This window comes from Pan troglodytes, chromosome 15 (assembly GCF_028858775.2).
Source record: "Pan troglodytes isolate AG18354 chromosome 15, NHGRI_mPanTro3-v2.0_pri, whole genome shotgun sequence".
Classification (NCBI taxonomy): Eukaryota; Metazoa; Chordata; class Mammalia; order Primates; family Hominidae; genus Pan; species Pan troglodytes.
This window is the reverse complement of record NC_072413.2, coordinates 17,955,598-17,969,085: the sequence shown is the minus strand read 5'-3', so window position 1 is coordinate 17,969,085 and position 13,488 is coordinate 17,955,598. Positions and strand designations below refer to the sequence as shown.

The window sequence follows — 13,488 nt, the reverse complement described above, 5'->3', positions numbered from 1 at the left end:
AATAAATAGTTATTTGATTAGCTGTTGGGTATCACACACTTGTCAGATCCAAAATTGGGCTACTGATGGCCTTCCTGAAATCTACACCTCATGTAGTCTTTCCTACTTTGGTTAATGGCAACTCTTCCAGGTGCTCTGCCAAAAACCTCGGTGTCATTCTAGACTCATCTTTCTCTCTCTCTTGACACTTCACATCTAATCTCTCAGTAAATCTCGTCTGGTCTACCTGAAGAATATGTCCAGAAGCCAGTCATATCTTGTACATCTGAGCCACCATCATCTGCCGTCTAGATGAGTGTCATAGACTGGGAATTGATAGTCCTGGTTTTTAAAAACTTCCCCTTTCATCAATTCTTAACTCAGTGGATGTATTTAAAACATAAGTCAAATTGTGTCATTCCCCTGCCCCAGCCCTTCTGATTGCCTCCCATTTCACGCTGAGTATGTGTCAGAGTTCCTCCTAATAACTAAAAGGCAGTCAAAAATCTGGCATGTTATCTCTCCTGCTTAAACTTCTGTTTCTTATCTCTTTTGCTCTGTTTCAGCCACACTGAACTTCTTGCTATTCCTTACCTATCTCTAGTGCTTAAAAACTCCAGTCACACCTCTGCACTTAGCAGTTCCCTGTGTCTGGAACGCTTTTTCCCCAGGTATTCTTCTAGCTTACTGTTTCCATTACTTCAGTTTTTTACTTAAAATCCCCTTTCTAAGAAGAAGAAAAAGGGTAAAAAGAAACACGTTAAGGAATAACCACTTTCAGAGGAAGAACCACGTACCAGCACAATTCCTAGTCCAGAGAAAAATGAAGAAAAAGAAAAAGAGATAACGAGGACTAACAGAAAGGAATTAGGATTGTATCACCAGGACGCATCAGGCTTAAGATTCAATTGGGAGCATACCAGGGATTCTCTCTAACGTAATTGAGGGAAGGTTCAATGAAACAGTGATTTATCATCTCTAACTTCAAACCTATTTGTGTCTTGACATCAACTCTGTTACCATCATCATTTTTTAGAGTCTTTGATGTACAAATAAAAGTTTCTTTGTATTAAAGAAAAATCCTCTTTCTCATCAAGGACTTTTCTGGCCATCCCAACTTTCCCACTCCCTTCCCATCAAACAGGTAAACATTTCATTTTCCTGCTTTAGTTTTTCTCCTCTAATGTACTGTATATTTTGCCTTATCTGTCTGTTGTTATTGTGTGTTTATCTTACTCTCATGAATAGGGTTTTTACTGTTCATTACCATATCCTTACTTCTTAGAAAAAGGCCTAGCCTATCAGACATAGCTACCTAATAAATAAGTATTAAATGAATGAATGGAGTTTATCCTGGCTATATTGTTTGATTGATTCTCACTTAAAAAATGTTTGACAGGGTTCATTTTAATAATTTTGCCTGGTAATTATATGTATTTTTAAAATTCTTTTGGCTTTTTATAATCTACATTCTTTATATTAATATTTTTTCGCTTAGGGAGAAAAGTCCAATATTGTGGTTATTCACTATTCTTTTACTGGTAATCATGATAATTGCAATTATGGTAAAATGAGTCAGAGGAATTGCAAACTTTACTGGTATTTTATTTATTTAGAGATAGAGTCTCGCTCTGTCACCCAGGCTGCAGTGCAGTGGCGTGACCTCGGCTCACTGCAAACTCCGCCTCCTGGGTTCAAGTGATTCTCCTGCCTCAGCCACCTGAGGAGATGAGATTACAGGCGCGTGCCATGATGCCAGGCTAATTTTCGTATTTTTAGTAGAGATGGGGTTTCACCCTGTTGGTCAGGCTGGTCTCGAACTCCTGACCTCAGGCAATCCACCCGCCTTATCCTCACAAAGTGCTGGGTGGATTACAGGCGTAAGCCACCATGTCCAGCCACTAGTATTTTATTTAAAAAAATATTAGGGTGGTAAATGTAATGGACTCACAAATTCTTTCCAAGGGATTATAGACCTTTGTTATTTGAAATAAAAAGACAGTTGGAATCTTTTGCTTCGGATAGTAAGACTATACTGGTCAGGCACTGTCTATTCTGACGGAGCAGCTGTTGCTGCTTGGCTGTCTTTCAGAAGCAAGCTGCTCACATTGATATTGGTTGGTGAGCAAGGCCAGTGGTCATTGATTGATTGACTAGATTTTGAACTGGCTCTGGGTGGCTTCTTGTTACCATGGCTACAGGTCAATTCTTTCCTAAGTTTGAATCAACTTTAAACAGAAATTTTCTGTTCAAAAGTTGCCTTCCATTAACTATGTTCAAAATGAAATTTTTTAATATTTCAGAATTGTGGATTTAAAGTTTTGGTTATGATGACTTGGTTAATAACAGCTCTCACGAAGATTTTTTTTTGATACATCGTCTTAACCAGAAGAGTTCTCTGTATAATTTATTTCTTAAAAATAATTGTTTTGTGTTTGTTTTTAGTATTTTTAGAAGCTTTTGCTCAAGTCCTAACATAATCTCCAGTAGGAGATTTTAGTCTGTCAGTTCATGTATGTATATGATAGTCATATTGTCTTTTTAAATTCCTTTTTATGTTCACTTTTTTCTCTGTACAATAATAGTGATGTTGTTATACATTTTTATCTCATTAAAAAGTAGTTACAATATTCTGCTGGCAAATCTAGCTTTTTCTATATTTTGACTGAATAGGTTAAAAGTGAAGAAAATTTATCAGATCATTCTATTTTCAAACAAAACCATAACTAATAAAAATTACTATTTTGAATTATAAATAATGACATTTAGATATTTTAAAAATAAGGATACTCCCCCCCCCCCCCAATAGTTTGGCTTTGTGTTTCTATGCAAATCTCATGTCAAATTGTAATTCCCAGGTGTTGAGGAAAGACCAGCTGGGAGGTGATTGGCTCATGGGGTCGGTTTCCTCCATGCTGTTCTTGTGATAGTGAGTGAGTTCTCACAAGTGCTGACGGTTTCATAAGGGGCTCTTTCCCCTTCCATTCTCTCTCTCCTGCCGCCTTATGAAGAAGGTTCCTGGTTCCCCTTCACCTTCTACCATGGTTGTTAAGTTTCCTGAGGCCTCCCCAGCCATGCATAACTGTGAATCAATTAATCCTCTTTCCTTTATGAATTATCCAGTCTCAGGTATGTATGTGTATGAATTACCCAGTCTCGGGTATGTACATATGTATATGTGTGAGTGTATATACACACATACATATATGTGATACATATATGTGATGTGAGATATATATATTTGTATATATCTCCATTTTCTTTATTCCACTCATCAGTTGATGGACACTGGCTGATTCCATATCTTTGCATATTGTGAATTGTGCTGCAGTAAACATATGTGTGCGGGTGTCTTTTTGAGAGTACGATTTCTTTTATTTTGTGTAGATATCCGGAAATGAGAATGCTGGATAAAATGGTAGGATCTATTTTTAGTTCTTTGAGAACTCTCCATACTGTTGTCCATAGATTTGTATGAATTTGCATTCCCACCAGTAGTGTATCACTGTTCTCCTTTCACCACATCCACACCAACATCTGTTGTTTTTTGTTTTCTAATAGTGGCCATTCTGGCTGCAGCGAGGTGATATCTCACTGTCATTTTATTGTGCATTTTCCTGATGATTCGAGATATTTTTCATGTTTTTATATGCTTGTTTACCGTTTGTACATCTTCTTTTGAGAAATGACTATTCATGTAATTTGGCCACATTCTAATAGAAATATTTGTGTTTTTCCTGTTGATTTGTTTGAGTTTCTTGTAGGTTATAGATATTAGTCCTTTGTTAGATTCATAATTTTCAAATTTTCTTCCCATTGTATAGGTTGTTGGTTTACTCTGATGATTATTTCTTTTGCTGTGCTGAAGCTTTTTAGTTTAATTAGGTCTTATTTATTTTCATTTTTGTTGCATTTGCTTTAAGGTCTTCATCATAAATTCTTTGCCTAGGCCAATGTTTTCAGGTCTTAGGTTTAGGCCTTTCATCCATCTTGAATTAATTTTTGTATATGTTGAGAGATAGAGATCCAGTTTCATTCTTCCACATGTGGCTCTCTTTTTTTCCCAGCACTATTTACTGAATAACCTGTACTTTCTCCAGTGTATGTTTTTGTATGCTTGCTCAGAGATCACTTGGTTGTAGTTTCTTTATTTCTGAGTTGTCTGTTCTGTTCCGTTGATCTATGTATCTGTTTTTATACCAGTACCACGCTGTTTCTGTTACTGTGGCCTTAGAGTATAATTTGAAGTCAGGTAATGTGATGCCAACATATTTGTTCCTTTTGCTTGGTACGTCTGTTGCTATTCAGGCTCTTTTGTGGTCCTACATGAATGTCAGCATTTTAAAATAATTCTGTGAAGAATGACATTGGTACTTTGGTAGGAATTGTATCGAATATGTAGACTGCTTTGGGCACTATGGTCATTTTCACTATATCAGTTCTTTCAGTCCATGAACATAGGATGTATTTTCATTTGTTTGTGTCATCTGTTATTTTCTTTGGTGGTGTTTTCCAGTTATCTTTATATAGATCACTCACCTTTTTCATTAAGTATATTCCTAGGTATTTCACACTTTTTTGCAGCCACTGTAAAAGGGATTGGATTGTTGATATGAACTCTCAGCTTGGTCGTAGTTGGTGTGTAGTGGTGCTACTGATTTGTATTCATTCATTTTGTAACCTCTGAGACTTTACTGAATTCATTTATCAAATCTAGGAGTGTTTTGTAGGAGTCTTCAGGGTTTTCTAGATATAAGGTAATATCATTGGTGAAGAGATAGTTTGACTTCCTCTTTTCCAATTTGGATGCCTTTATTTCTCTTGCCCAATTGCTTTGCCTAGGACTTCCCAGTTTTATTCTTAATATGCATGAAATAAAAGTAAAATGGAAAGTGCTTAACGATGAGTTTATTTCACATCTCTCTCTCATACACAGATAAAATTATTTCAGAGTCCTATGTTAAAAACATAATATTAGACCCTGTCTTGTTCTAAAGGGAATTTCTAAGTTGTTTATAAAATACATAGGAATCAAGAACGTACGTGGAAAATGTTTCCAAAAAATAAACATAAAAAGTATGAGTTATAGGCCATAGACCAGTACCAGTCCCTGGCCTGTTGGGACCTGGGCCACACAGCAGGAAGTTAGAGGCAGGTGAGCAAGCAAAGCTTCATCTGTTTGCAGCCACTCTCTGTCGCTCGCATTACCACCCGAGCTGCTCCTCCTGTCAGATCAGCGGTGGCATTAGATCGTCCTAAGAGTGTGACCTGAACCCTGTTGTAAGTTGCTCATGCAGGGGATATAGGTTGTTCACTCCTTATGTGAATCAAATGCCTTTATGATCTGTCACCATCTCCCATCACCCCCAGATGGGACCATCTAGTCGCAGGAAAGCAAGCTTAGGGCTCCCACTGATTCTACATTTTGGTGAGTTATATAATTATTTCATTATATATTAATAATAATAGAAATAAAGTGCACAATGAATGTAATGTACTTGAATCATCCTGGAACCATCCCAAACCTCAGGTTCCTGGAAAAATTATCTTCCGCAAAACCAGTCCCTGGTGCCAGCATGGTTGGGGATACTCGGTTAACAGATGTGAGACCCCTTTGCCTTGTCTTGGAATAATGTGCATATATACATTGTGTGAATGACATCTGATGGTGCCATCTTGCCCTGTAGATCATTTTGGGGACACCTCCAGTATTTCATGAAAATTAAATTTTTTTCTAGTGATGAACAAAATGATACTCAGAAGCAACTTTCTGAAGAACAGAACACTGGAATATTACAAGATGAGATTCTGATTCATGAAGAAAAGCAGATAGAAGTGGCTGAAAATGAATTCTGAGGTATTTAGTTATTTTCAAATGTTTTTATATGTGTATATATTTTTTAAAAACTATGTATTTTGGATATACAAAGGATTTTTAAGTCATATATATGTGTGTATATATTCTATATATCCTTTGTCATGTATGTATATCTGTACATATAGGATAAAGCCATGTTCTTAATTCAACTCCATTTGCCTGCAACAGTCGAGTAGTGACCTTCACAATGGCCTCAATCCAAAGGAGAAGCATTTGATATTTTTCATAAGAATTGATGATCTTTCCATATCAAAAATAAGTTTTGCTACTAAAAACAAATTTTCTAGTTTTTGGACATTAGTTTTTTTTAAAAAATGTTAATAGAGAAGTCAATTGATTGTTTTCACTGATAGGAAAGTAGGAAATGTATAGTTGGGTCAGAGGCCACATTGTGGATGTCATCATCCTTACTTTTGTGGAGAGGAACACTTTGCTCCAAGTAATTTCTCATTTCAATGTAAAGAGGTTTGAAAACAATGACATGCCATGATACACATTTAGTGATAATTTATTGATAAGTATTTTGTTCCTAGAGAAATAGTTGAGTATATTTCCCCTATTTCACAGTTCCTCTTTTATAAAGAGGAAATAAAAGTTATCACAATGGCAAATAATCTCATGATTTCTAAGAAAATCTCTATAAGTTGTATCTTACTTACCATTCATATTTTGAAACAAAAGGCTTCTTTTGTATTCATATATTTACACCACAGAAGTAACTGTGGTTTTGTGGAGGATCACTAGAAGTAGCATCAGCAGACCTGGGGAGAATCCTGCATCTTGTATTGTATGTAGGAGTGCAATGCTTAGATACAGATGTGTACAGTGTAGAAGGGTACAGTGCTTAGATTTAAGTTATAAATATAATTCTTATAACTGAGTATAAAAATATTAGAAATGTAGAATATCGGTAAAATGTTCTTCTGTAAAAGAAACTTAAAGAACTTTGAGAAATTGCTTCTGTCCAAATATATGCATAGCTAAGGCTCTTAGGATGGTGTGGTTGATAGGTTAGATATCAGAGTATAAACCTAATCTTAAAAATATAGTCAAATGTATTAATCTTATATTTTATGCCTCTGGGTTTTTTGTAACTCAGAGAAAGGCTTTTTTAATTCTGAGATTCTTAAAAATCCTCTAGTGATTTATTTTTCATCGTCTTTAAATAAAGATTTAAACTTTTAGGAATTCAGGAGCAGATTCCTAAAAGTTTAAATCTTTATTTAAAGACGATGAAAAATAAATCACTAGAGGATTTTACACTCTGTTAGGTTTGAAGTTTTGTCCAGTTTTTTCCAGTTAAATATCCACTATGGGGATTCTTTCATTATACAAATACAGATGTTATTTTTTAATTTCAGAAGAAATCATGATATGTCAATCTATTGAGTGCTAACTAAAAGTTCCCTTTGTTTACTTAGCTTTCTCTTAGTTATAGGAAAGAAAAAGACCTCTTGCATGAAAATAGTACGTTGCAGGAAGAAATTGCCCTGCTAAGACTGGAACTAGACATAATGAAACATCAGAGCCAGCTAAGAGAAAAGAAATATTTGGAGGAAATTGAAAGTGTGGAAAAAAAGAATGATAATCTTTTAAAGGGTCTACAATTGAATGAGCTCACCATGGATGATGATACCGCCATGCCCGTCATTGACAACGGCTCTGGCATGTGCAAGGCCAGCTTTGCAGGTGATGATGCCCCCCGGGCTGTCTTCCCTTCCATCATGGGGTGCCCCAGGCACCAGAGCATGATGGGGGGCATGCATCAGATGGAGTCCTATGTGGGCAATGAGGCCCAGAGCAAGAGAGGCATCCTGACCCTGAAGTACCCCATGGAGCACGGCATCATCACCAACTGGAACGACATGGAGAAGATCTGGCACCACACCTTCTACAACGAGCTGCGTGTGGCTCCCGAGGAGCACCCCATCCTGCTGACCGAGGCACCCCTGAACCCCAAGGCCAACCACGAGAAGATGACCCAGATCATGTTTGAGACCTTCAACACCCCAGCCATGTACGTGGCCATCCAAGCCGTGCTGTCCTTGTACACCTCTGGCCGTACTACTGGCATTGTGATGGACTCTGGTGACAGGGTCACCCACACTGTGCCCATCTATGAGGGGAATGCCCTCCCCCATGCCACCCTGCGCCTAGACCTGGCTGGCCGGGAACTGACTACCTCAGGAAGATCCTCACCGAGCGTGGCTATAGTTTCACCACCATGGCCGAGCGGGAAATCGTGCGTGACATCAAAGAGAAGCTGTGCTATGTTGCCCTGGACTTCGAGCAGGAGATGGCCACAGCGGCCTCCAGCTCCTCCCTAGAGAAGAGCTACGAGCTGCCCGACGGCCAGGTCATCACCATTAGCAACGAGCGGTTCCGCTGCCCCGAGGTGCTCTTCCAGCCTTGCTTCCTGGGCATGGAATCCTGTGGCATCCACGAAACTACCTTCAACTCTATCATGAAGTCTGATGTGGACATCCACAAAGACCTGTACACCAACACAGTGCTGTCTGGTGTCACCACCATGTACCCTGGCATTGCCCACAGGATGCAGAAGGAGATCGCTGCCCTGGCGCCTAGCACGATGAAGATCAGGATTGTTGCTCCTCCCAAGCGCAAGTACTCCGTGTGGGTCGGTGGCTCCATCCTGGACTCGCTGTCCACCTTCCAGCAGATGTGGATCAGCAAGCAGGAGTATGATGAGTCAGGCCCCTCCATTGTCCACCGCAAATGCTTCTAGGTGGATGCTGACTTAGTTGCATTACACCCTTTCTTGACAAAACCAAACTTCGCAGAAAACAACATGAGATTGGCATGGCTTTAATTGTTTTCTTATTTCATTTTTTGTTTTGTTTTTTATTGGCTTGACTCAGGATTTAAAAACTGGAATGGTGAAGGCGAGAGCAGTTGGTTGGAGTGAGCTTCCCCCAAAGTTCTACAATGTGGCTGAGGACTTGATCGTACATTGTTTTTCTTTTCAATAGTCATTCCAAATATTGTGAGATGCATTGTTTCAGGAAGCCCCTTGCCCTTCTAAAAGCCACCCCACTTCTCTCTAAGGAGAATGGCCCAGTCCTCTCCCTAATTCACACAGGGGAGGTGATGGCATTGCTTTCATGCAAATTACGTAATGCAAAATTTTTTGAATCTTTGCCTAAATACTTTTTAATTTTGTTTTATTTAGAATGATCAGCCTTCGCGGCCCCCCTTTTTTGTACCCCAACTTGGGGTGTATGAAGGCTTTTGGTCTCCCTGAGAGTGGCTGGAGGCAGCCAGGGCTTACCTGTACTCTGACTTAAGGAGAGTTGGAAAAAAGTGCACACCTTAAAAAAAATTCAATGAAGAAGCATTAACAAAAACAGTATTTCTGTACAGTGGACAGCTTAGCATGTTGACAACTGAGAATAAAATGCTCAGTTCTGAACTGGACAATGTAAGACACAACGACGAAACACTGGAAATGGAAATTCAATTACATCATTGTAGACTGGCTACTGCTCTACATGATTGTGACCAAAGTCAGAGAGCTGAAAGAGACTTCTTTCCAGAGAACAAGACATGAACAGGTTTATTTACAGAAGACAATGAATTCTCATTTGTCTAACCTAAAAGATTACAGATTCTTTCTCAACAAGTCTAATGTAGACAGTAAAATCAACAGGCTAAAAATTAAGTTCCATGAAACAAGATAAAACTCTGAGAGAAAAGATGGGGCAGGCCGCCATCTTTCCCGTTCGGGCAACTTAGTCATTCCAGCCTGAGGGCTTTAGGGAGTACAAACCGACCAGGGAAAGAAGAGATCCCACAGCACAGCATAGCTGCTTTACCAAATCATGGCCAGACTGCTTCTGTAAGCAGGCCCCTGATCCTGTTCCACCTCACTGGACAGGACCTCCCAACTGGGGCCTCCAGCTACCCCCACCAGCATCCCTTGGCCAATGGAAATTTGAAATGTTCCTGGGACAGAGCTCCTGGAGAGAGGGGCAGGCCACCACCTTTGCTGTTTGGGTGACTAGCCGTTCTGGCCTGCAGGCTTTGGAGAGCCCAAGCTGACAAGGGGTAGAAGAGGTGCCTCAGCACTGCACAGCCACGCTACAGAAACATCGCCAGACTCTTGTTTAAGTGAGTCCCCGACCACATTTCTAGTCAGTGGGTGAAGTCTTTCAACCAGGGCCTCTGGCTACCTTGACTGCTCTTCTCTGGCCGACAGAGGTCTCAGGCCTCCCTGAGTCAGAGCTCCCAGGGGGAGGACCAGATTGTCATCTTTGCTGTTTGGGTGACCCAGCCATTTCAGCCTTAGGGCTTCAGAGTGTCTGAGGTAGCCAGGGGCTGAAGTGAACCCCAAGCACAGCACAGCTGCTCTATAAAAACGTGGCCAGACTTTTTCTTTATTCAAGTCCCTGTTCTTATTCCTCCTGACTAGGTAAGACTTCTCAACTTGCCTCCAGCCACATCTTATTGGTGTGTTCAGATTGGCAGCAGGTTCGTACCTCAGTGGTACAGAGCTCCCAGAGGAAGGGGTAGGCTATCATCTTCCCTGGAAAATACGAGTCAATTAGGGACTTGAGGGGACCCCCAGCATACCACAGCAGCCCTTCAGAAAAGTGGCCGGACTCTGTACTTGATGGGCAGATCCTCCTGGCCTGTGTCTCTAGCCAGCCCACCACGGGAGCTATCAAGCCAGTAGCAACTCAGCAGTTCCTTGGACAGAGCTTCCAGGAGCAAATGAAATCCTTCCTGCCACTGCCTTTGCAGTGAACTGCCCTTGCTATCCTCAGAAGATATATCAAGGGAGCAAAGACCCTAAGTGCCATATCAACACCTCCAGTAAGCTGCAGTTGACCCGAAGAACAAGCCAATCCATCTCCCACAGGTACCACACACACTCCACTACTCATCACCTGACAGGGAACCCTGGCTTTGGCCCACAGCACAGACCCTCCATCCTGGGCTGATTACACTAAGTGATTGCTAACTCACATGTCTCTGGGATGGAGCACCCAGGAGACAAGCAAAGTGGTGGAGCAGCAAGTCAGGTGATGTGGAGCCCAGAGGGCAGGGACAGCTATCTCTCTAGGCTCCACTTGCCCTTGTGAGACACTTTATCCCAGCACTTTAGGAATGCTGAGGTCAGACCAGCCACATCTCATGTGCAAGATTGCCCAGCAGACATCAGGTCTGAGAGTTCCCCTTTTAAAAAAGGGGACTTGCTTAAAAAAGAAGTCTAGCCACGATTGTGTAGAGCAGCTGTGCTGTGCTGGAGATTCACTTTTGAGAGAGTTCTCTGAGACCTGATCTTTAGAGGCTGGGCAGTCTTGCACATGAGATGGGGCTGGTCTGATCTCAGCACTCCTTAGTCTGCTTGCCTCTCCCAGGGCCCCAGCCTGGCCACACCTGCTTACAGGGCACTCTCAGATGCCCACACCATAGTTTCTGTGCTAGTGGAGCATACCGTATCAGTGGAGAGCTGCAGCAAGGTGGCCCCTATGGCCACGCACCAGCCTGCACATTACCTCTCCATACTGCAGCCCTTTATATGGAAACTTCCTACATCACTTTGCTGTGTGTGTTTACACAGGTGGATTTTGCTTTACTTGCACTGACAGCACACAGGAGTGCAGCACACACCCCAACCCACATCAACTGCCATTAAAGAAAAGAAATTTCAGCCCAAAATTTCATGTCCAGCAAAATTAGGCATCATAAGTGAAGGAGAAATAAGATCCTTTTCAGACAAGCAAATGCTGAGGGAATTCAATATCACCAGATCTACCTTACAAGAGCTCCTGAAGGAAGCACTAAATATGGAAAGAAAAAACCATCACCAGCCACTACAAAAATGCAGTGAAGTACGCAGTCCAGTGATGCTAAAAACCAACCACATACGTTAAGTCTGCAAAATAACCAGCTGACAGCATGACGACAGGGTAAAATCCACACATACCATTACTAACCTTAAATGTAAATGGGCTAAATGCTCCCATTGAAAGACACGGGGCAAGCTGGATAAAGAACCAAGACCCACTGGAGTATGCCGTCTTCAAGAAACCCATCTCACATGCAGTGGCATACATAGGCTCAAAATAAAGGAATGGAGAAAAATATTTCAAGCAAATGGAAAACAGAAAAAAGCAGGTGTTGCACTCCTACTTTCTGACAAAACAGACTATACGAATAAAGATAAAAAAAGAGAAGGACATTACAAAGGTGGTCCTGACCTTTGATAAATCTCATTGCTTGATACCAACCTGGGCTGTTTTAATTGCCCAAACCAATAGGATAATTTCCTGAGGTTGTGGAGCTTCTCCCCTGCAGAGAGTCCCTGATCTCCCAAAATTTGGTTAAGATGTAAGGTTGATTTTGCTGTACAACTCCTTTTCTGAAGTTTTACTCATTTCCAACAAGGAAGGCAAGTTTTCCTGCTTCCATGACGATGGAGAGCAGGCATCTCCTTTCCTGAGTTTCAGCTTGCTTCTGACAGGGAAGGTGAGTGTAAGTTTTTTCCAGCTTCTAAGATGGCAGAGAACAATCACCAGCCTGAGCCTTATTTCCAGGTAAGTAGCTGAATTAGAGTTTTGTCCTAAAATTTTTCCTTAATGATTAAAATTTAAGATTACCCACCAGCTGCTTTTAATTTCTCCTTACCATTAGAACACTCAGTAATCATATGAATTGTGTATTTGTTTGTTTTGCTTAACTCTTTCTGTTTGTTTATGTTTGGGGTTTTATTGTTGTTGTTTCACTTTTCTCCCATCTCTTCCTGACTTGGTCAAATCCAAAGGAATGTTCCAAATTGTGGGGAGCAAGGCATCTGAAATGGCTAAAACTCCTGTGGCTGCAAAAAAAACAAAAACAAAAAAACACACACACACACACACACAAAATGAAAAACAAAAACAAAAAACACAAAAAAGCCAAAAAAAAAAACCCAAAAACAAAAAAAGGCAAAAAAAAAAAAAAACCAACAACAACAATAAAACCCAAAAAAAAACAAAAAAAACAAAAAACAGAAAATCCAGTTGGAAATTTTTTAAAACTTTTTTTTTATATAAGTGGTCTCATCTACATAACAAGGCCATCTTTTGCTAGCAAAGGGGAAACTGAAGGCGTAATGGTGGCGACCCAATGTTAAGATTCTGCCCTGTTCACTACAGAAACCTGAGTTTGGTTCCTAAGTCTAGTTCTTTCTGTTTGATATTTGTGTTGCTTTTAAAATATCAGCAGTTTATCCCAGCTATGATGTGGTAGTAAGAGTCTCAAAATGATTTTCTTTACAAGTTCTATGATTAAAAGCTTAATTAAAAGAAAATTTGTTTTTTTTTTTATTTTACTTTAAGTTCTGGGGTACATGTGCAGAACATACAGGTTTGTTACGTAGGTATAATATACACATGCCATGGTGGCTTGCTGCATCCATCAACCCATGATCTGCATTAGGTATTTCTCCTAATGCCATCCCTCTCCTAGCCCCCCACGCTGACAGGCCCTGGTGTGTGATATTCCCCTTCCTGTGTCCATGTGTTCTCATTTTTCAACTCCCACTTATGAGTGAGAACATGTGTTTCTGTTCTTGTGTTAGTTTGCTGAGAATGATGGTTTCCAGCTTCATCCATGTCCCTGCAAAG

At 40.4% G+C, this 13,488-nt stretch overlaps 1 pseudogene; it reads left to right on the top strand.

Annotated features, from left to right (window-relative positions):
- LOC134808272 (POTE ankyrin domain family member J-like) overlaps positions 1-12,110 on the top strand; it is a 51,998-nt pseudogene extending 39,888 nt beyond the window's left edge.
- Positions 12,111-13,488: the final 1,378 nt, after the last annotated feature.